Here is a 24,820-nt window from a genome sequence, read left to right as displayed (position 1 = left end):
ATTGGATTTACATCTTTATACTTCTTTGAAAAGTATCCTGGTAGGGCATAGAGAATTGGTCTTGAAGGCATGAAGATCTCAATTCAATTTCTTTCCGTGACATATACTGGTGGTATGGTCTTGCGAATGTCATTTAACATGTCATTCTAAATTGAGGAGGAAGTGTTGCCTACATTAGTAAAAGTAGTTTTATCATTTTATGATTCTCTGTCAATGATATCAATACATCCAATCCCTGCTTTTTAGAACTCTCTTTCCTACACAAAAATATAAAACTATCATTAACACCTTGTATTAGTATATGGAACCAATTGGTGGCCAACTTGTGCTTTTGTTTTAATAATTCTAGAGATACTAAAGTTATTTATTAGCATGCTTAACATAGAAGAATTTTTAAATTTCCTTGAAAAGCAAATTTTTGATAGTATCCAAACAGAGAGAAAGGAACAGTTATAGGAGATTATGTATATAAGAATTTTCTAACATTGTTGAAACTAGATGTTTACATTGGTTTATGTGACATAGCTCAATTTTAGTTGCTCGTGTACTTCTCTGACCATTCCTTTTCATTCTCATTTACTGGTTCCTCTTGTTACCCACCTCTCCCTCCCCTATAACCTCCAATAAGTGTAAGATTCTCCTGTGTCTCTTTTTCTTCAAAAAAAATTATAATAAATAATTATAATTATGATAAATTTATAATAAAGCAATTGACACTGTGCCTGATATATAAAGGTGCTTAATAAATGCTTCTTCTTTTACTATTCTCTCATCTCTCTATATATTCTCTTTCTCATCAATCTTTTTTTACCTTTTATAACCTTTTCCAGGCTGACTGAATTGTATTTCTAGTCTTAAACTCTCCCCAAGGTCTATTCGCACACTTCAAAACACTTGAAAGTATCCACTTAGCCTAATGTCCTGAAAACACCACAAATTCATTGTCCAAAATGAAACTCATTTTCCTTCAAACCAAAACTTCCCTGTTTCTATAGATGATACTACTATTGTCTTAGCTAAATTGAAACTTTGGAATCACTTTTATTCACTCTCTCCTTGACCATTCCTAACTGATGAGCTGTCAGGTCTTTTTAATTTATTTTGTTTTTGGCTTTGTTTTGTTTTACTGTTGCAGTATCACTCATAGCCATGCTTTGTAACTTTTCAGTCACCACCCTTGGTCAGGCTTTTATTATCTTTCACTCAGGGTGTTGTAAAAACCTCCTAACTGGTTTCCCAGCTTTAAATATCTTCCCTTTTCAATTCATTCTCTGTACTACTGCCAAAGAAATCTTTAAAATTTCATACACTTAAGAAGACCTACTTATTAGAATAATTGTTTGTAACAATAATTATGACATATTAGCCATATAAAAACCTTAAAGCACTACAAAAATGTTTTTATTGTTTTAATATGAATTCTTATTGCCTACCAATTAAAATCTGAATTCCTGTTTCCCTAAACTAGGTCTAATCAGTTTTCCTATCTTATTTTGCATTGTTGCCCTTATCACCTTCCAGACTCCAATCAAATTTTTGACTGTTCCCTGATTCTATCCTTTACTATATCTTTACCTATAGAAACCATCTTATCCATCGATACCCAATTCAGATATCACCTCCTCTATGAATTCAGAGGACTTAAAAATTAGACAGAACCTTAGAAATCATTTAATTCTGTTTCTTCATTTTAGAGATTAGGAAATTAGGGCAGCGAGGTGGCACAGTGGATAGAGAACCAGCCCTGAAGTCAGGAGGACCTGAGTTCAAATCTGCTCTCAGATACTTGACACTTCCTGGCTGTGTGACTCTGGGCAAATCACTTAGTCCCAATTGCCTCAGGGAAAAAAAAAATAGAGATTAGGAAATTAAGATAGAGACAGGTTAAAGAATCACTTATTCAATATCACCTAGTAAAAATAGATCTGAAATTTGAACCCAGACTAATCCAATACTTATCCTTCTAAATAGATCTGAAATTTGAACCCAGACTAATCCAATACTTATCCTTCTCCCCAACTATGGTTAATTTCTCATACTGTTTTGTATGACTTCTCCTACATGCTTACTCATAATTTAGTTTTCTCTTTATGTCCAAATATTCTTCTGGTAGAATCTATGAAACTGTTCTAAAGAGATAGCTTTTCAAGAAGCTTATATGTGGCCAGAGCCATCACTCAGATTCTCTAGGTCTTAGTTTACTGATTTGTAAGGTCATGGACTACATGACCTCTAAGGTTTATTCCAGCTCTAAATCTACATGAAGCAAAATGTAGCTATTGATCCCCTTTTCCCAGAAAGAAAAAGGTGATTTAAGTTTCACTCTTTTACTGTAAAAGAGGAAGTGAAATAAATATTAAGTCAAAAATTGGCTGTCATCTAACGTCTCTGGATCTCAGTTATCTCTTCTATGAAGGGAAGAGGCCTATATACGTGATTTCAAAAGTTTTTTCTTGTCTTATAATTCTACTAAGCAATTAGCTGACTCAGTGGGTAGAGCAATGGTCCTTAAATCAGGAAGAGCTGAGTTCAAATCTAACCTCAGATATTTTGCTAGATGGATAATCTTGAGCAAGGCATATAATCTCTCTCAGTCTCAGTTCCCTGTATGTAAAATGCAAATGAAAATAGCACCTATTTCCCAGAGTTTTGTGAGGATTAAATTGGACAATATTTTAAAATTACTTTGAATCTTAAGTGATATATAGATGTTAGCGTTTGTTGTTATTATTATCATTGTTAGTATCATCGTTATGAAAATGATATATCATTATATAAAATGCTACTGATAATGGTCAAATCACTGGAATCGTAGGTATATATGTTTCACAAGGTCTATGTTTAGTTTCTTCATCTATATAGCAAGAAGAAACAAATTCTTACTCTCAGCTCTATTTCACAAGGGTGTTAGATGAATATATTGTAACAACTGATGAAAAATTTTTTACAATTCTTATGAAAGAATTGAAAAAAAAACTGAGATCTTATTGTATTACAAAACAGTTGCAAAATTCATTCTCAAATAGTGAAGATACTTTGAGAATGCTTGTAAAATCCTTTCCCCGCTTCATGTTAATAGTACTTTTGAAGGGGAGTTTTGTATGTATAAAGTAGATTTAGACTTGGTTTAATAATCTTATCTGATAACAGAAGTCAATATAAATCTATTTGGGAAGAGTTTCTCAATTTTTGCTATTAGCTTTTTAACTATCCAGGATTAATGTCCAATTCTAATTTTGTTATTAAATAGATATTATTTGTTATTAAATAAATATTAAATAGAAAGACAGGGATGACCTATTATTTCATTGAGATAAAGAACTCCCAAATAAGGAAGTTACATTTGCAAATGTTCCAGCATGCAGTTTTTCAGTAACCTTATCCAGGGTTACATACATATAACCAAGGTTGTCATTCTTGAAGTTAAATTTTTCTAACTCTGAGGCCAACTCTGTCAATTTAATATCATGCCATAAGTAATCAATAAATATAATAAAGGGCACATATGAAGTAAATGTTGAGAATAATTCACCAGGATTTACCAGCCAAATAATTCCTTATTTATTACTAGTTTTAGAGAACCATAAAATGTGGCACATTAGAATCAGAAGGGCTTTAAAGATGATCTCATGTGACCTCCCTTCTTCTTATCAAAAGAAAAACAAGCCCCAGAGTGGTTATGTAATTGTAATTTGTCCAAGTTCACACAAATAATAAATGAATTGAGGTCTTATTGTATCTTTTTTTTTTTTTTTTTTTTTTTTTTTTTAATATTCTGGGCAGGACGGAGTTGGTGTGACGGGGGGGAAATGATAGGATAAAATCCTATCATTCAAAGAAAATTGTCTTATATCAGTTTTGGGTATACGGGGTATTTATGAATGTTTGTTGTTGTTTGTCCTTCATTCTCGAAGAGGCCTATGACTCAGGGAGGTGATACCATGACTTACAAGTGAGTTGGATTTAAGTTGAAAGTGGGTTGTGCAGTCACCAGTCTCACTTTCCCCTCCAAAGCGGCTTGGACCAATGGCAAGATATAGATCAAGATGATTGCATGCAATGGGAGACCTTGACCTTTTTAAGCTAAAATCTTCCATAGGTCTCAGTTTGGCTGAGCTAATGCTCCCCGTGAATGTACAAAGGAATTACAAGAAATGGTGTAGTCAGATAAGAGGATATGGAGCCCCTGATCTAGGGGTTCCCTTATCAAAGAAGCATAGATGCCAGCTCCTGTCTTATTTACAGAGTTAAAAATCTTCAGAACATTTTTAGGAAGCTTATTCCACCATCCAGTTCTGACGAAAAAAATTATAACACATTTCTAATTTATTTACTGAGTTTTAAAGAATTGTATAATGCACATGAAGTTTAAGTGATTTATCCAGGTATTCAGTTGTTTTTCAACTGTGTCTGATTCTTTGTGATCACATTTGGAGTTAAACGATCCTTCTTCTAGTCATTTTGCAGCTGAAGAAACTGAGGCAAAGAGGGTTAAGTAACTTGTCCAGGGTCACCCAACTAGTAAGTGTCTGAGAGACCCGATTCCAAGCCCAGCACTTCATCTAGTGCATCATGCATAGCTCCTTAAGTGTGTCAAAACAAACAGACTTTGAGCCTGGGTCTCCAGGACTATTTTCTACCCCAGCAGCCTCATAGCTACAGGTGAATAGAATCTTAATTTATAAGATTTTTGAAATAAATTTGCTGATCTTTTACCCAGGAGTAACTAAGGAATCAAAGTAATGTAGTGCACATGCACTGGAAATATAATCTAGAAAACAAAAACCTTTTTTTAAAAAATCACATTTACTGTTATTCTCAAAAAGATCAGGACTTTGTAAGTGGCCTTGTAGTTTTTATCACAATCATCTGTTTTTTTTTTTTTTTTTTCTTTTCCGAGAGTATGAGGACTGATGTGATAATAGGTGAAGATGAAAAAGGGAAAAGTATATTTTTTACCTTAAAGTCAAAGAACACTCCTCTTGCTTTGCATCAATGCATAAAGTAGGATCTGCTCTATCCTCTGAAATTCCCTCCAAGGTAGATTTTTTTTTTTTAAAAGAATTACTGCAAACTTTTTTTATAATTTTAGGACTTTCATTAGCTTAAAATGGATTATACTGAATAGCTGTGTTTCATTTGGAATTTTCATTATTTGGATACATATGACAGCAGTGTAATGCTTATAAAAAGATTAAAAATAAAATATTTTTTTAAAAAATTGGGGAAAAAAACAAATAAATAAGGCAGGAGTGCTGCTGAGACACATAAGTAATTTAAAATACGGTAACCATGAGATAATCCTCCAATTATAAACTCACCCTGGCTCAGAACTATATCAATATGCCATATCCAGTTCAGAGCATCATTGTTCAAGAAGGGAGAAGAACTTGGCTAAAATTCCCAAGGTGATGATGAAATGGTTGGAAAATAGAACATGTTTGTAAAGATTATAGAAATGAGGATTATTTAACTAGGAGATGACCTCTTGAAGATTACTACGGATTGGTTTTTAATTGTCTTGGAGTTAGAGGCTCATCTACCTGCTTCAGATTCCCCCAAGTGGTATGTAAAATTGTTATGTTAGGAAATTAGGTAGTTCCCTTGGATTGATGAACAGGTTTTGTTTCAATTCCAATACAGGGTTACATTGAAAAAGCTTGTCGCTTCCCCATCTTGACTTTCTCCATTATGGTTTTGATATATAAATATTAAATGGGAATTTTATGGAAGCCACAGATGACATATGAAGGTTAGCAGACAATACAAAAAAAAATTTAGAAACTTAGAAATGCATAAAATATATGTTTTGTATCAAAATATTTTATTTTTTAATACCAAAACAACTCAGACTTCTTCTCTGATACAAAAAGAGGGGCAAAAAAAATTTTTATATGGATTTTCCAGATTGTGGGAACCCTAATGATATGGAAGAGAACCCTGCATAACATTTGGGGGGGGAGGAAATAAAATAATTATTTTGAAGCAACCTGGCAAAGGGCCTCAGTGTCAAATAGGGGTTATTTAGCCATATGTTTCCATAAGGATACCTGTAGACTGCATGTTGTATTAGAAAACCTTATTTAACTACTATCTCTATATTAATGTATATTTGTTTATCTGTGAAGTATTTGCTAATTCCATTTTAATCTGGTTTGGGCTGCACTTGGCAATGTTGTATGCCACACATGCTATAGTCTATAAAGACCTAGATGTAGTTCTCCCTTGGTACACACTATGTATGTGACATTGGACAAGCCAATAATTTTCTAGATGGCCTAGACCCCAGTTTCTTAAACTGTGGTTTGTGGCACCACATGAGATCCCATAAATGAATGTGTGGGTTGCAAAATTATGACTTATTATTAGTATATATTTGATTTGTACATCTATTTTGTATACCTATATAATCTGGGTCCCATAAAAATTTCTCAGGCAAAAAGAGCTGTGAATAGAAAAAAGTTCAAGAAGTTCCATTCTAGACATCTTTCCAAAAAAAAAGGTGCCAAACTGCATTAGTAAAGGAAGCTCCTTCACCCAAGAGTTTCCTATCTAAAGCTTCTTAAACTGTGATTTGTGGCTCTGTATGGGGTCTCGTAAGTAAATGTGGGGAGTGTGAAATTATGATTTGTTTATCATTAAATGTTTGAGTTGTATACCTATTTTATATGTACTTATATACCTGGGGTCACATAGAAAAAGTAGTTACAAGTAGAGAAAGAATCCCTGCCTTATACTACTGAAGTCACCAATCTAGGCTCCTATCCCTGAGTCCTTATCCTTATGTGTTGCACATTTGTATGCGCATTTCACATTCCTTTACCCTCATGACTCACCTCTAAAATTACTAAAAAGACATTCTCAAACATTTTTATTTTATTCCAATAATGTCTTTAACGATGTCATTGATTGTTCTTTTGAGATATTTTTTTCAGTTTATTAAATAGCAATGTTTCTTGTATATATGTCTGTCTGTCTATTTTTTTTTTTACCATCTATAGTTATCTATCTGTGCCTTTGTCTTTTTTTATCTTTTTGTCTTGGTTTTATTCATATATTTTAAAGAATAATAATGATAATAATAATAGATATCTAGGATTTATTCGGCAATTTAAGATTTGCAAAATGTTTTGCAAGTATTATAACTTTTATACCTCACAATGACTCTGTGAAATAGATACTGTTATTATCCCCATTTTACAGATAAGAAAACAAACCAAGTGAAGTTAAATGATTTGATTATGGTCACTGATTGGAGTTTAGGTGTCCTTGACTAAAGAACTTTATTCACTTTACTGCCTGGCCCACACCTCTTAGTAGTAGGGATAATTGTTAATCTGTTTTTTTTTTTTAATAAAATATAAGCTTAAAGAATATGTAAATGAATGAAAGATGTAAAAGATTTAAAGACTTTTTATAGCCATTTCATTTCACCATCTAAGAGCATGGAGCTATCACTTGAATATTAACAATATCATAATCACAGATGTGCTTCCAGAAAAAGTTACATCAAAGAGGAAAACAAAAGAAAACAATAACAAAAAATCCCCACAACATAACTTGAAAGAGCAGTTATACTAGATCAAGGGAATATAGACAATGAAATGTCTCTACTGGAGGAAATAAAGTCATGAAGGTGTTAAGGAACTGACTTTCAAGGTGTGTGAAGGGGAAGGAAAAATATTGAAGATGTGAAAAAAAAAATCTTGGTCTTTATTGGTGCCAAAACAAATTGTTGACATCCTTGAAGGAATTCAAAGATAATATTCCATTATGAATATAAACTGCAATCAGCTTTGGTACTGATAGCATGTGATCTTCCATAAAAGACTCCCTCTTTACAATAATACAATTGATTGAAAGATGTAGAATTTAAAAGAGAGAGAGAAAGAAGAAAGACCAGAGTTCCAGATCTGACCATACTGATAGTTTGTTAATTATAAAGCATTTGTTTCAAAAGTGCAAAAAACCTCTGAAAAGACTTTTTTTTTTTCCAATCCGAGATCTACCATGCCCAAGTCAAAACTCTAGAAATTTCCTTTAAACATAATGAGCACCCAGAATTAGCTTTATTCATGAACCATCTAATCCTGAATCTCAAGTGAGGTATAAAATAGGAAAATATGTTTGGAAAAAAGTTGTGGCCATTCTTAAGAAAAAGATCCAGTGCGTAATGTAAGCTAAAGTTTTCCCTGAAATGTCTTCTATGTCTTTGTAGTTGATATTATGATGTTTATTTTAAGATTCCAAACATCAGGAAATCCATAATCATTCACACACACACACACACACACACACACACACACACACACACATATACACACACACGAGTTTGGCTTAAACAGATTGAAGAAAAATATCTATCATTTAGACTAGACTAGTGATCTCAGAATAGGGTATAGGATTCCCTGTGGGACCATGGTCTGACCTCAAGGCAGCCAAGTAGCATCAGAAGGTAACAAAGTAATAATGGCTAATATTTATATAATGTTTAATATGTGCCAGGCACTGGGCTAAATTTACTTTATTATTTCATTTGATTCTCATCACAACTGTGGGAGGTAGATGTTACTATTATCCACATTTTACAGATGAGGAAGCAGAATCACATAGCTAACAATGTGTGAGATCAAATTTAAGCTCAGGTCTTTCTGATTCCAGGTCCAGTTTTCTATCTACTATGTCTCTTAGCTATGTTTCATTGCACAATCCCCACTATAACGTTTTGTGGGAATTGTCTCTAAGATAATTATTCTTATTCATATATCTCAAAGTATCTTCTCTCATTTTCCTTCCTTCTGCTATGTAAATTATGGAGCTACCCCTTTTCTCAATTAAGTTTTGGCCTCTCAAAGAAGTCGTAATCTAACTGTTATGCAGCCACGGCTGTAGCTACAAAGCTATCATTGGGAAAATCCTGTGCACTCATCTAATATATCCGACCCTGTCGCTCAAATCACCTCATGGCTTTGGCAGGCAGCCCCTTGAGAGACAGTTCATTCCTGGATAGTGCCCAGTGCATAAAAGTTCCAGCTTCACCCTATTCATTATTTATGACTTGTGTTAGGTTGCAAATCTCATTACATTATCTTTCCCACAATCTCTCCATTGATCTTGTTTATTAGGGAAGGGTAACCCAACTCTTCCATTCATCCAGGTTCACAATTTTGATAACATCTTCCACATCACTGCTCTTCACCGTGAATAAATTGCCAAATTGTATTATTTTCACTTCTATTGCTCTTTTTTCCATTTGCTTCTCAGTACTCAAATGACTATTAGTTTAGCCCATCAGCACCACAAGTGTTTTTAGTATTTGCTGGCTAACTAGTCAGGATACTCTTGTTGTTCAGTTTTTCATTCATATCTAACTCTTAGTGACCAAGTCCATGTAGTTTTCTTGGTAAAGATGCTGAAGTGGTTTGCCTTGTCTTTTTCTTGGTGTATTTCTTGGTCTGCATTGTTGGAAGGAATACTCTTAAGTATTCAGTTCAGATATCCACTTGAGTGAGCATTCCCAAGATGTCATTCTTCAAGCAATTAATGCTGAAACATTCTAATACATGGAGTAAAAATTTGAAGCAATTTTAAGTGGTGGCTACATCCTTTTTTATGAGAGACAGAGGCAGAAATAGGAGAGACAGAGAGAGACAATGACATAAAAAAGAGAAATTGATGTATTCAGGATGAATTTAAAGATAGTTTTGATATTTAGGAATTTCTTTATTCCACATTTCATTTTTGATTTAAGCATACTGTGTTGGACACCAACTCACTGCTAGTGTCTTCCTACCAAAGTTGAACGTATGTCAGAAGACTATATATGTCATTGCAATTTTCCTGGTAATTGAAAGAAAAATGAGGGTGAGAAGGATGGGTTGTGGGATTAGAGAAATTGGTGCTAGCCAGTTTATTTCATGAAGATAAGCATGTTTTATTCAAAGAAGCCTATTAAGGAAATAATAAGGTTTTGGCTTTTTGTTTTGTTTTTGTTTTTTTAATGTGAGACAGAAAACAGAAAAGAAAATAAGAAAAGAAATAGCGATATCTCTTTTTTTTTTTTTTTTTTAATTTTACCCCCTTGATTTTACTTTTGGAAATGAAGTTGAAGAAATATATGTGAGGGGGCAATATATCATATGTAAATAGGATATGTGAATATGCTTTGTCTCCCTCTGTTTCTGTGTGCATACGCTTATATCCACGTATCTGAATAAATCTTGAATAGAACTGCAAGCAAAATAACCTTCTCAATCTGCTGAATAATTACTGTCCCAGACAGTCAGGGATGATTGCCATTACAAACCAGATGTCTGCCCCCATTCCCATTCTTTTACATAGGTTTTTAATCCTTATTGCTTGCTTGGTGAAATAAGTCAAGCAGTTGACTTATTAGACTACTCTAATAATGTTTCTAAATATAAGTTGACTTCTAGTCTTCAATTTATCCAAGTCTTAATATTGATCATTTAGGCTATAATTAGTATTTTAAATTAATTATTTATTCCTCTTGTGCGTTGGTTATAAACTTTAAAGATTAGTTAAGATTCATGTTCTTATACATGCTTCTATGCCTATATTTTATAATAATCTCAGATCCCTTAAGAATATCAGCCAAAATTCCATATGAAGCCCAAAGGGTAGTTTGCAAAGCAAGATCTGAGAAGACATTTAAAATAGGCTTTTTAGAGGGTGGGTAGAAATTTGACATGCAAACAAAAGATATTCAGTGATGAGAATCAGAGGGAGCAAAGGTAAGGACACTAGAAAGCATTGGTCATCTTCCTAGGTGTAGTTTGGCAAGAACATAGAATATGTAAATAACATTGTTTAAGATTGATAACATAGGGAGGTCTCAAATTATGGAGCATCCTAGCTAGTAAACAAGAGTAGGGAGCTGATACAATAAAGTTAAGTATTTTGGGGGCAGAGAAGTGGTAAAACTGTTAAAGTAATTATTAAGCATTCTATGTAGTAGAAGTAGCAGTAGCAGAAATTTAAAGAATTTTCAATATGACCTTAGAGGACATCAAGTTCAACTTCTTTAATATTACAGTTGGAGCACTAACCTTGGGAGAGATTGTGACTTGCCCAGGATCACACAGCTTTTCATTCTTGGAGACAGAATTTGACTCCAGTCCCTGCTTTTTATTCACTGAGTCTTCCTCAGTACTATAGTTAATAAAGTTTCTTGTAGTACATGTATTTAAAAAAGCACATTTAAAAAAAAAATTAAGGATATTATGTGTTAAACTTCCACTTTAATTTTTTGATTGGTTTGTTTCTTTTTATCAGTATTTTTTTTTTAATTTCCAATAGTACACCTTGAAATTCATTTATTTTCTGTCCATCATTTCCTCTTCCTGGTCTTTCATTGTAGAAAATGCTCTACCTTTCTGATTTGCAAAGCAAAGGGAAGGCATCCACGATTTCTTTCTGATTAATGTTATTCAGAAAGTCAGCTTCCAGTGGTCACAGTGCTGAGTGGACATATCACCATCAGCTGGGCAAACTGCTAATCTCCACAATTTGTCTGTTTCCTGAAGCAGGGGATTTGTCCCTGGTGGAACACAGGATTCCCTCTTATGCCAATGTCTGCCATTTAGCATGCCTTGTTGTTGCCAGGAGAACCCTCTGGCTTTGTTCCTGGATCCAAGAGTGGACTTGTGGCCAAGTTTAAGGTCATGGCATTCCTTCCCTTAAGGCAGCTGACGTCAATTAGGAGAATTCCCCAGGCCTGTTCTCTTGGGAGAGTTAAGTGGGGCTAAGAATGCTAAAAATTCTGGGACCAAAAAGAATACCATTTGCTTTTCTCATCTTATCTTCTGTCACAGAAAGGGATAGGGTCTGGTAATATGTGGTGGCAAAATATATCCTGTAAGCCATTTTGGCCATCTGTGACCTCATTGTGTAAACCTGTAATGCAGCCTGGCCCATAGCCAGGTATCTATTTTGGTGTCTGTTCTACTGCTAGCACCACTATATTATGGAACGGTGGAGGAGGGCAGAGCTGCTTTCTGACATCCTGGGTGATATCATCAAATCCATTCTCTGTGATCTCTGCCCCTCCCAATTCTGGCCTTTGACTTAAAAAAAAAAAAAATAGATCACTGCCCAGGAAACCAGGGGACATGGTTCCATTCTCAGGTTCACCCCTGACCTACTACTCTGTTTGTTTTCTCCTTCTCTGGGCCTCTATCTCTAATAGGGACAAAAAAACATAAGCTTTTATTTTCTCCCTGGGATTTTAAAAATAAATCTTTAAAGAAGATCTCTGCTACAGATTTTGGTTTTAGATAAAGGAAATACCTGGGATAATTGTTTACTAAAGTTGTTTCTATTATTTGTCTTACATATCTAACTTTTTGCACTTGGAATTGAAAGAAGACTATTATTATCAATAAAAAAAATTTATTAAGCAATAATGAACCTAAATAAATATTACATTACGTAGCAAAATTGATAGAAATGTAATGGCGATAATAATTTTCAAGTTATTGAATATTTAAAGTTAGCCAAAATTTAGTTTATTAAATTTATTATGAACTTGATGTTCATTTGTCTTACTCTTTGGGACCCTGTGGGATTGTACTGTCTTTCCGCCCCCCCACCCACCACCCCCCTTGGCAAGGATACTGGAATTGTTTGCCTTTTCCTTTTCCAAGGCAAATAGAATTTATATGACTTGTTTAGAGTCACATAGCTGAGTCTGGATTTGAACTTAGGTCTAGAAATCAACATAGTTAAAGAATAAAGTGAACATACTGAATAGAGGCAGCCTGGCCTAATGGGAGAAAACAGGCCTCAGAGTAAGGAAGAGCTGGATCTCAAGTCCTGCTAATGACAAAGCTATCACCTTTGACAAGTGACAGGTCACTGGATTTCTTTAAGCCTGGAAATTGCCACATGGTTTCTGATTTGCCTTGATAAAAAGGATTCCTAAATAAAATTTTCCCCCCTTACACCAAGTATTGTGAATCATAGATAGATTTCAGGGGATCTGTGAATTTGGATGAATAAAATCCATCCCCCAAAAAACTACATTTTGATTTTTTACTGATCTAAGATAATTTGGATTCTTTCAACTATGAATTAAAATTTCATTCATATACGTGTGTGTGTGTGTGTGTGTGTGTGTACTGGAGCTGCCTATAGGTTTATATTATATTGAATATATGTATGTATGTATTTGTGTGTATTTTTATTGTAAATATGTACACATGTATGCGTGTAGATAGATAGATAGACAGTTATATAGTTAGGTAGGTAAGTAGGTAGTGTCTCATTGTAATGAAAATAAGTGGGGCAGGGGGAAGGATTATTGTTAAAGGAGCAAATTTCCAGAAGAGACAAGAGGAAATGGGTCCAAGGGAAAAGCCCAAGATCAGTGATTGGTGTTGCCAAAGAGAAGGATCCCTTTGTCCTCTGAGACTAGTGCAAAAATGACAATAAGAGAGGATGCTGAATGATTTATATCTTGTCCTGTATTGTTCATTAGCTGTTTCATATTCACTAATCATGTCCTCAACTCAATTTTCAATTGTATGGGTTTGGGAATCTTGTCTTACTTTTTCATTATCCTTCCCAGCATTTGAAATGACACTGAGTTCATATGCTTAATAAATATTTGTTAACCAATATAGGAGTGGAGGAAGAAGGCCTGCAAAAGTTGTGGGTAAAAGATGACTATATACTGTCATCACAAGAGAAGATTTTTCACGGAAGCAAGGTACTAATCTGTCCTTTGATTTAAAAAAAAAGAAACTATATTTTGCACTCAAAAAGGAAAATATTGTCTATAATAATAACAATAGCAGCTCCTATGATTGCTATATAGAGATCCATATATGACCAACCTATGGTACTACAAAACTAGTCACTTAGAATTTTACTTCCTTATTCCATAGAACTATAGATGGTTGGAATTGGCAAGGATCTTAGAGATAATCTAGTCTTGGATCAAGAAGAAGATAAGGAATAACATTAGATGTGATTTCATTGGTATAGATAACTTCTGGGTAAAGAAGTTTCTTGTACCAATGCAGATTAGCACTTTCTCTGCAATTTATAGTCTTGAGAGTCACTTAGAGAATTGTAGGGCTAAAACTACTTCTAAGTATAAATCTAAATTTGTAGATTAGGGAAGTGAGCCTTTAGAAGAAGGAAGACCTTCTCAGAAAAAAAAAAATGCCCTTGGAATTAAACTGAGTCAACAGTGAAATAAGAAGAGAAATTCTTCAAAGTTAGAATGAAGTATATTTAGGATTAATGAAAGCAATTTAAATTTATGCTACTTTTTCTCTACAAAGGTAATACTAGCCGAAAATATTTCAGTTGAGTCACTTTCAGTTGTGTCTAACTCCTCATGACCCCATTTGTTTTCTTGACAAAAATTATTATCTTCTTCTCCAGGTCATTTTACAACTGAGAAAACTGAGGCAACTAGAGTTAAGTGACTTGTTCAGAGTCATATAGCTAGTCAGTATCTAAGATTGAATTTTGAAAGATGAATCTTCCTAACTTCAGACGTGGTACACCACTGTATTATTACCACAGATGTATATGGCAAGATGCACCAAAATTTTATTAAACCTATACTTTTCCTTGGTATATCTCCGTGTGTTGGTAGTGACATCACTGAAGCTCTCATAATGAGGTCTTTCATAAGAAATGCTTATTTTATTAGTCTTGGTAAAGAGAAGTGAATTTTTATAATTGATACAGTTTCCCTATGTTGGACATCATTACCTTGACATAGGAAATGTTGCAATTTAAAATATTCCCTGTATGCTTTTAGATACCCTTTTAGAGGATGAAGTAACACTGAAAGGGCTTCAAAACATTTTGCTACTTCAGTTCCAAAACATGAAGAATTTGAAGGCTTCTGAATATTTTTGTTGTTTTGTCATTAAAGTCCAGATAAATGGAAACTAGGAATTTCCTATTAGAATTTTTTAAAATGTTCTTTCTTTTTTGACTATTTAGAGTAGAAAAAACATCTATTTATCTTTATTCTTCTATAATTAGAATACATACATAGAATACAATATTACCCTTTTCTAGTAGTTTTTTTTTTGCAACACATGTTTTTCTCATGCAAATTGCATATATAAAAAAAGATAGACTTCCTTTCCAAGACACACTCCAGTATCTTTCTATATCCTTTGTCTTCAGCAGATTTAAAATGTGGTCTTATAAAATGTTCCGGTGAAATAAAAAGACGGGAGATTTCAAAATTTAGAGGTGCTAGATCTTAAGAGCTATGGATTGATTGGATGTGCAGTTGAATTCTTGTCAGTTCACTCCTGGTTGTTCACCTAGACAATAAATGTAGACCAGTGTAGAGTGAGGGGAAGGGTAGAGACTTAGTGAATGAGGGCTCTCTGTGCTAGTAAAATGAGTAAAATTTAATTATTAAGCTAGTAACCAACATTTTCATCTGACTTTACTTGTGCTGAAATAATTTACTTCAAGGAAATACATATTTATACTTATACTCTCTTCTGTCCATTTTAATTAAATTCTATTTTTTTTATTTTATTTTATTCTATTGGTTTGCTCCAGCTTTTGGGGACTAGTGTGTGACATTTTTTGATTTCATAAGAAGGATTTTGTTTCAGGCAGTCTGTTATTAGAGAATTCAGTATCTCTAAATGTGTTGACTAATTAGAGATGCCACCTGGTGGTATCTCCTGATACATCTCCTTTTGTTTCTTGCTGACATCAGAGTTGTACTTCCCTTTTTTGCTTGTGAGGGAGATTGACTTTTGAGAAGACATGCATCAACATTTGTTACCATCTCTAGCATAGTGAGATACTTTGTTTTTATAACCACCAGTTATTTTAAATTCATACTTGATAGAATCTCAATTTTTAATTATTATATCATCAATTATATTATATATAACATTATAATTAATTGTAATTATCATTAATTCATCACATTTTTGAGTACTTATCTTATATCAGATTTTCTCATCTCTGCTCATATAACTGTCCTTTAAATGATGTAATTTGTTTAAAAAGGAATCTTTTTTTAAAAATAAAATATTTAGAAAACTAGGATTTCTGTTGATTGTGTTAAAATAATGCTGTTCAGGTTAAGTGGATACCACTGGAGAGTAACAGAACCATCATAAGTATTAAACAATAATAATGACATTATTTATCTTTTAAAAATAAAGGCAATGCCTCTTTAAAAGTAGCCATGAATATAGTTTTAATTGTTGACTTTTAAAATCAATTCTAGAGACATGATAGTCATGTGTGTATATGTATATATCTATCTATATAAAAAATGAGAAAAAAATAAACAGTCAGTATTTGTGATTATTAAATCAAGATTTGGTGTTGGAGCCAGAAAGATGTGAGTTCAACCTTCAACCTTGAAAAATAGTTGCTGTGTGACTTTGGAAAAGTCATTTGATCTCTCATATCCCCAAGAAACTCTCTATGACCATTAGTTAAAAAGGAAGTAGAGACTTGCTTCGGGAAAGTAAATTAGTTTCTTTATCAAAGAAATTCTGAATAGATAAGGTGGGCTACAAAAGATAGTGAAGTTTTTGTCTTAGTTTTTGTCATTAAACAAGCAGCTAAGTGATGCCATGGATAAGAAGTACTGGATTTAAGAAGACCTGAATTCAAACTCAACCTCTAACATTTATTAGTTGTGAGACCTTAGGACTAGTTACTGAATCTTTTTGTGTTTCAGTTCCCTCACCTGCATTTATTTATTAAGTTATTTACTCATTTACTTGTTTGTTTTTATTTTGGTGAGGCGATTGAGGTTAAATGACTTGTCCAGAGTCACCCTAGTAAGTTTAAATGTCTGAAGCCAAATTTGAACTCCTGACTTCAGAGCAGGGGCTCTGATTCCCTCAACTGTAAAATGGGATAATAATGGCATCTACCGCCCATGGTTGCTGTGAGGATAAAAAATATCTGTAAAGAACTTTGCAAACTTTAAAGTTCTATATATATAAATAAATGCTAATTATTATCATTATTAGTTGTTCTCAAATTACCTCATATGTTACTTAATATTGTCAGTTAGCTCTTTTAGAGGGCAAGATCCTAATGAGGCAACAGCAGAGCTGAAACTATGTTGGAGTGATTGGGGACTTGTCTCAGTATGCAAAATTTCGTGAAAATAATAGTACAATTCTAAGATATCTTCACTCCTGTCTAATTTGTTCACAATCATAGTAGGGGGTTACCACAGAAACCTCCTCAGGGAGATACTCTCTCCCACTATAGCAGATTAGATATGTTAGTTTCTCTTCAGATTGTAAAGATAGAAAGCATTGGAAGATTCAAGTAGTACAAGGAAAATGCTCTGAACCATTAGTGTCGTGTTAAAGGGGATAGATTGACTTAATAGCTGGCACATTCCATGCTCTTAGGGAATCTTTAAGCAGTTAATGTTAGGGAAGTTGTTGTAGAGCTCCCAGGGCAAATATGGATGGCACTAGATAACTTCGAAACTCCCAGCTCAGAAATTCTCTTATTCTGAGTCACTGACATTTATAAGCTAAATAACCCAAGGCAACTCAACCATGTTCAACAAATAGTAAGCAGTTACTAGGCACAAGACATTGTCCTAGAAACTTGGAAAAGTCATTTATCTTTTCTAATCTTCATTTACTACATTTATATAAGTAAAAAAGACTTATGCTACATATCTCATAAAGCTCTCGGAAAGAAAGCAATTCATTATCTATAAAGTGATATAAGAATTCAAATTCCAAATAACTTTATGAAGTAGCAGAACTTGTGGTCCCACCTTCAAAGAGCTTATTTTATATTCTACTGAGCAACATATAATTAGGCATTAGTATTATTATGTGGGAAAATATTAAAATAGTTATTTTCCTTCTTCCCCCCTAAGGAATTGATTTTGTACATGCACTTCTAAGAAGACTAGGGAGCAAATGTGTGGGTGGAGTGGTAGAATTACATTTTGTCCTTTTTTATACATGAGTATTCTAGTCAATTCTTGCAGCTGTTTATCTCCTATATAAAAATATTTCTCAAGCCCTGTCAATTCTTTAAAATAAGTAATTAAGTCTCCTTTTCTCTATAACTGGAGAACAAAAATGGTTTTTCTTTTCTTCCTTGTCCTTCTTTTCCTCCTCCTCACCACAAAAGTTTGTTCTAGAAATTGTACCCATTTTAGTGCTGCTCTATCTTATCCTTGGAGAGTTGAATTGACATGTATATTTAGAATTGGAATTTTTCTAAGAAAGTAAATAAGTTTAGGTGCAGCTAAATGGCACCATGGATAAAACACCAGCCCTGAAGTCAGGAGGACCTCAGTTCAAATCCAGCCTCAGACACTTAATACTTTATAACTGTGTGACCCTGGGAAAGTCACGTAACTCAAATTGCCTTAGCAAAAAATAAAAGAAAATAAACAAGTTTAGAGAATAGAGGACTTCTTAGACTTTCAGATTATGGGTATATTTAGAGCTTTTTTTTTTTTTTAAATGTATAAAGACTATGTAGTCATTTCACAGATATGTTGGAGAGAGCTTTTCTTCAAGTATGAATGGAACTAGACAGCTCCTGAGTTCCCTTCTTGTTAGAATCTTTACAAATTGTTAAGCCATTAGAGTTGATAGGGACAATAATTATCTAATTTAGCATGGTTCAATATGATTGATTTGATTTTAGAAGGAGATATTTTGGGCCAGAACTTGAAACAAGGTACTAAGTACAACTGATGGAAACGCTGCTTGTTTTCACACCTTTAGAAAGCTCATAGAAGCAAGAAATATTTAAGTACTCATTGGAGTTCACACGGTTTAGTATGAGATATCCGAATTTACACCTCCCTTAAGCCCTGCCTCCAGAAGGAGTTAACTTTTGGGAGATCATATATATGGAGGAAGCTCTTAGAGCTGAAAAAGAATTACTCCAGAACATTGACTGGGGTCGGAGAGGAGCACTCTGGGAGGAAGCCCACAAGCCCTCTCTTCGAGGCAAGAGAAATACATTGCATCTTCCACCTTGCTGCTGGCTGGAGCCTGAAGAAAGCAGAGGCAGAAGCCAAGGACAAAGCTGCAAAAGCTCTTGGAGCCAAGCAGAGAGATAGGCCTCTGAGCTAACCGGGCTATATAGAAGGACACAATAAAAGATCTGAACTTTTATCAGCTGGCTGCGATTTTGGGTGATTATTTGATTGTAACTGAAACTAAAGCTGCCTCAAGAAAACCTCCCTAAGAAACCAATCTTCTCCCAGAGAGAACTCTTACATTTTAAAGAAGAAAAACACCAACACCTTCTGACTCTGAAATTCTGTAATTCTGTAATCTGTGGCTTTAAACATCTCTCAAAATTTCTTCTGTGCATGTTAGAACTGGTTATCAGACCATTAATGCTCTGATTCTTTTTGCTGAAGTATAGAATGAGTATTTATTCTGCCACTTGATAAAGAGAAAAGAAAAGCATTTTCCAGAGAGTAAATATACATAAGGTGTTCAGAAATGTACCGGCTTCTATTCCAAAGCACTGTTAACATGACTGATGGATGATACAAGAAATTGTGTAGGCATTAGATCAATTCTGAAGATCTACTATATTTGTATGGCTATCAAAAGCTTATAGAGAAACTTATAATAATAATAAATTGAGCAATATAACAGTCTGCATTTTCCTCCCTTTTTTGGATATAATTTGAGGCTGATAAAGCTTTGGAAGCAAATAGGAGCAGGTCCATATGCCTACAGCTGTCCACCACTCATCCTTTCTACTTTCCAAATGAAATTTTAGTCTAATTAAAGAAAAGTAAATTCTGTTTCAGTGGAAATTATTCGTGTCATCAAGATGTCAATTAGGAAAAAAAATGAAAAAGAAAATCTGTGAAATCTGAGCTATAAAGATATATTTTAAAATTGTAAGTAATTGCCCAAAAGCAAGCAAGGGGGCTTGTTCAGGCATCTTATGTTAAATTATTATTGGTTATATTTGAATGGGTACAGCATATCCCTGAGGCTAATAAATTTTTATTTTATTTTCTTAGTGATTTTTTTTTTTTTGGCTAAAAATAATACATGAAACGAATATCCATGGTAGGAATTTGAATTTTATAATTGTCAGGAAATATAAAGCAAACTTTCTGTCCATTAAGTTAGAAAATTATATTTTATCAAGGTATGATGCTACTATTCTTTTCATGTAAGAGAACCAGTTATAATGTAACCAAGGAAGAATCATGTCATCTTTCTTTTTTTCTTTCTTTCTTTCTTTTTTATTTTTACAAAATACTTAGTGCATAGCTCATAATCTTTCCTTCTTTCAATTCATGTCTCAATATTCATGTGGATATCCCAGCTCATCATTGTCCTCAACTGTTATGGTCTACATTTTTACTTCACCTCATCAACATCTAGATATGGACCTCTAAATTTCAACCTTAATTGTTTTCTCTCCATGATCCTGTATTCATAAATTCCTCTATTCATTCACTACATTTTATTCTTCAGTCTTTCTGCTGCTCACTCTTGTGTCTGTATTGTAGCTGCACGTTCATTCCTTCATAATATTAACTCTAGATTGATCTTTTTTTTTTCCTGAGCAATTGTGGTTAAGTGACTTGCCTAGGGTCACACAGCCAGGAAGTATTAAGTATATGAGACCAGATTTGAGCTGAGGTCTTCCTGACATCAGGGCTGGTATGCTATCCACTAGTTGCCCCTAGATAGATCATTTTAACTTTATACTATCAGCTAACCTTAAAATCCTTATTCCTCTTGTTCCTTTCCGGCTCATGCTTTGCCAAATGCTACATTCCATCTGTTTTTGTGGTTCCTAGTCATATGCCACTTAGGGTAGCTGGGGAAAGACTGCTGTCTTGCTCACAGGATTACTTATAAATTTGTCCGATCACAACTAGGAGTCCCAATTGTTAAGCCTCACTGCTCCATGTCAGATACTTTTTATGCTCCTCTGATTGACTATCTTGCCCTCCACAGTATCTTTTCCAAGCCTTCTTTTTGTTTCTTAAGCCACCTATGCTACCTTTTCTCTCCTGCTTGGAGGAAGTCCTTACCTTTTACTCAAATACATAAAATCAAAGAGTAGTTAGTTATCAATTTTTCCATTTCATCTCAGAATGAGGTCTGTAGTTATGAGGTTCTGTGCTAGTTCTTGTGCTGTTTTAGCAACTTGGAGAGAGACATTGGCATAATTCTGATTAAAACTGCAGATAACATAAAACTAGGAGAAATAGACTGAAAGAAAACCATAACAAAGTAGTGTTACAAAACCCAAGGGGGAAATAAATGATTTGCAAGAGGTGGAATCATAAACAATCAAATGCTGCAGAGAAGTTGAGGAGAATGAAAATACTACTGGATTTAACTATAATGAAATCCTTGGTGAATTTGGAGAGAACTTTTTTCAGTTGCCATGGTCCCCTGCCATCAAAGCAAATAAATAATGGCATTTCAATGTGGAACTAAATAAGAAAACATGCCATCAAACTGTTTCTAGAATCCAACTTAAGTGGTATTCATTGATTCTACATAGTGGCAAAAATGTCATCAACATAACTATTCAATCTCAAAGGTAAAAATAACCAACCAAACAAACAAACAAAAAACCATATTACTTCCCCTTTCTGATCTTGTATGTCAAAATATAGCATTGTAGCAGTTGCAAAATCACTAACTGGAAAACAATATTTTTTTAGTGAATTTTTTTTTTTTTGAGCAAAAACTATATTGCTTTGTTTCCTTCCATATCCTGAAACATTAAGTCAGTGAATATTCAGGCTGAAATCCCTTTTAACATAATCATCACCTGGAAACTTAATTTATCGTTATTATAAGCTTATTGGTGACACTCAAATTCTCAACACCAGAGCTTAGTAATTAAGTATAGTATATTGCCCTGTGATGGTAGTCAACATTTCTCTGAAAGAAAAATGCTTCTGTGAATTCTCAGGGAAATATGACTTCCAGTAGTGGATGATCCAGGAAGTTAAAAAATAAAGTGAAATGTAATTGAGCTGTCAGAGATGTGCTTAATTAACATGGGGCAATCTGAGGAAGGATATTTATTATATCAATATTCAGGGAAAAGTAGAAATGTAAATTTGAAATATTCAGGATTTATTTTATAGCACATTGCTTCTTTTATTAGAAATGCAAAATAAAGTCAGTTTTTAGTAATCTATGGTAACAGAATCAAAATGAATTGCACATAATTAAATATATTTATCTGACTTTGGAATATGTTCATATTTGAATGTTAGTGTATCTAACCTGGCAATTATTACTTCATTACTTTGACCTTATGAGGTTGAGGCCAACCTGATTTCAAAAACAAAACAAAACAAAAAGCACCACCCAAAAAACTTAAATTTTTTTAAAAATTATTTTTATCTATACTTGTAAATTTTATAGGAGTAAATTGAGCCAGACTGCTGGATCTGATCTATAGATGAAACTGCTTTATGATTAAGTTAGCAACTTAATTGTGTATGAATAGTTGTGCATAACCCGTTCAGTACTTGAAAAAATTGTGTTTCCTTGGATCATTTACATATTCTCCCAGTACTTTTATTTACACAAATCATTTGCTTAGCAAACACTTTGTTCAGAGATAATTGAAAGGTAAACTTTAGCCTAGACCTTGTTCAAATGATCACAAATTCCAAATTAGTAGAATATAAGTTAATTAGCTTGTGTTATTCTTCACACAAATTTACAGATATTTAAATATTTAAACATTGTTGTTTCTCTCTAACCCCTCCATGGAAAGTCTGGCTATATATCCTGAATGTTGATTAAGAGCCAATATGAAGAGTATATGACAGTAAAAATGTTTTTTTAAGAGGGGAGAATTTTGAAGGAAAATGCAAAAATGTTATTAGAAGCTGAACTGGAGTGAGATATTTTTCATTAAACTAAATGATCATTTGCATTATACAATTTTTTTTTAAAAAGTAATTTATTTTAAATTTGTGGAATAAAACATGTATTTCTGTACCTGGTATAATAATTTTAAAAAAAGATGATTACATATGAAATTGCAAATCTACCACATTGCTATTCCTTTTAAATATATAATAGGATTATGTGAACTTCTTTTTTTTCTTCCCTCTCCTGCCCTTACCCTAGAGGTGGTCACCATTAGGCACAAATTGGTAAATAAACACAGGCACGTGTGTGTGTACACGAGCCTATGAGTGCATGTGTATGCAGAGATGCAAAATAATTTTTTATATACTTCTATATAATTCTTTATATAATTTTATATATACTTTATATATACACTGATATATATTTTATATATCAGTTCTTCCTCTGGATGCAGATAGCAACTTTTTTCGTATGTCCTTTATAGTTAATTTGGGTATTTATAATAGCCAAAATGATTTATTTTCTTGAAGTCATTCTTAACACAATATTGCTGTTACTGTATACAGTGTTCTCTTGTTTTTGCTCATTTCACTCTTCATTATTCTGTGTGTTTCCATATTTTTCTAAGAATGAGCCCATCATTTCGTATAGCACAGTATTATTCCATTATTATCATATATGATGATTTGTTCAGCCAGATTTTTAATGAATTATAGTTATTCCTTATCTATACCCTCGTATGCCTACTGTCTTTCAGTTGACTAGAATTCATTCGAAAAATAAATAGCTAATTTTTGCTTTTCATCTATTTTTAGACGTGCTCATTCTATGCTTGATTTCAAAATATGTCATTGTATTATTTTTTATGGGGTAATCAGGATGAAACATGAAATTATTTTATGTAGTGAACAGGTTTCTTATCTTATGTTCTACATTGGCTATAACTCATACCTGATGTTGAATAAAGATTTTTTGTTTGACTTTTAGTTTTAGGTTTATGTTGTTTTGTTTTGTTTTGTTTAGACTAAGTCTACCTGTTTCTCACAGATCAGATTCACAGCAACCATTCATGGGCCTATCCTCTGTAGAAGCTTTGTTCTGTCCCTTTTCCAACCAGGCTAATTCAGTCATCCTTAGGTAGCCTAGTAGCCTCCTCCTTTTGGTGGTTTACCATATTGTTGCTTGACTTGGTGCAGTATCTCATTAGCTTTAACTTTCATTGCGGCTCAGAACTCCTAAGCTTAATCAATTCATCAGCAACTCCTCCAGTACATGACATATACCTCACCCAGGAATTATATTCAAGAGCCCCCTATTATTTCTGAAACAAAACAGGGCAAGTTGGGATTATACCAACACTTCTGAAACTGTCCTTCCATTAAACAAATTCAGTTAAACATTTTAGCAAACAATTCTGTGTAAAGTACTATGTTTGAAGGGGAATGAAGGAATGAAGGGGAAAAGTGACCACCACCAAATAAAAGAGAACTTTCATTTTGATACAGAGAAATGATAGGTACACAGACAGAGAATATTCTTTTATCTCTTTTTTTAGCTATTGCTTTATACCTTAGAAAACCATCAGGTTCTGCCTTAATCACATCTAGAACAGAAATACATTATGGAGTTTTGTTTTGTTTTTCCTGAAAATACTCTGCCTCTAGACTTATTAAAGATTGAATTCAATCATTAATAGTAAAGTATGATTGTCAATTTCAGATATACACATATGAATATACTAAGAATCTGAAGAAATTGTGTCCTGGTCACCTAAGAGCTTATGAAAATCTTGTTCGTGGATTCCTCTTTCAAAATCATAATGCAAAATAGAATATGATGGAGTGAAGGGAAAGACTAAAGAAAAATCCTCTAGGGAAATTTGAGTAGAGAGAAAATACTTTCAGCTAGAGGGATCCGAAACTGCTTCACAAAGTGGGTGGCATCTGCCTTTGCTT

At 33.5% G+C, this 24,820-nt stretch overlaps 1 protein-coding gene across 2 annotated transcripts in view; it reads left to right on the top strand.

Moving 5' to 3' along the window:
• Positions 1-24,820, top strand: part of PPP3CA (protein phosphatase 3 catalytic subunit alpha) — a 359,353-nt gene that overhangs the window by 168,777 nt on the left and 165,756 nt on the right. The window lies entirely within an intron of this gene.

This window comes from Sarcophilus harrisii, chromosome 6 (genome assembly GCF_902635505.1).
Source record: "Sarcophilus harrisii chromosome 6, mSarHar1.11, whole genome shotgun sequence".
Lineage (NCBI taxonomy): Eukaryota > Metazoa > Chordata > Mammalia > Dasyuromorphia > Dasyuridae > Sarcophilus > Sarcophilus harrisii.
The sequence above is the reverse complement of the archived record's forward strand: the minus strand, read 5'-3'. Positions and strand labels throughout refer to the sequence as shown.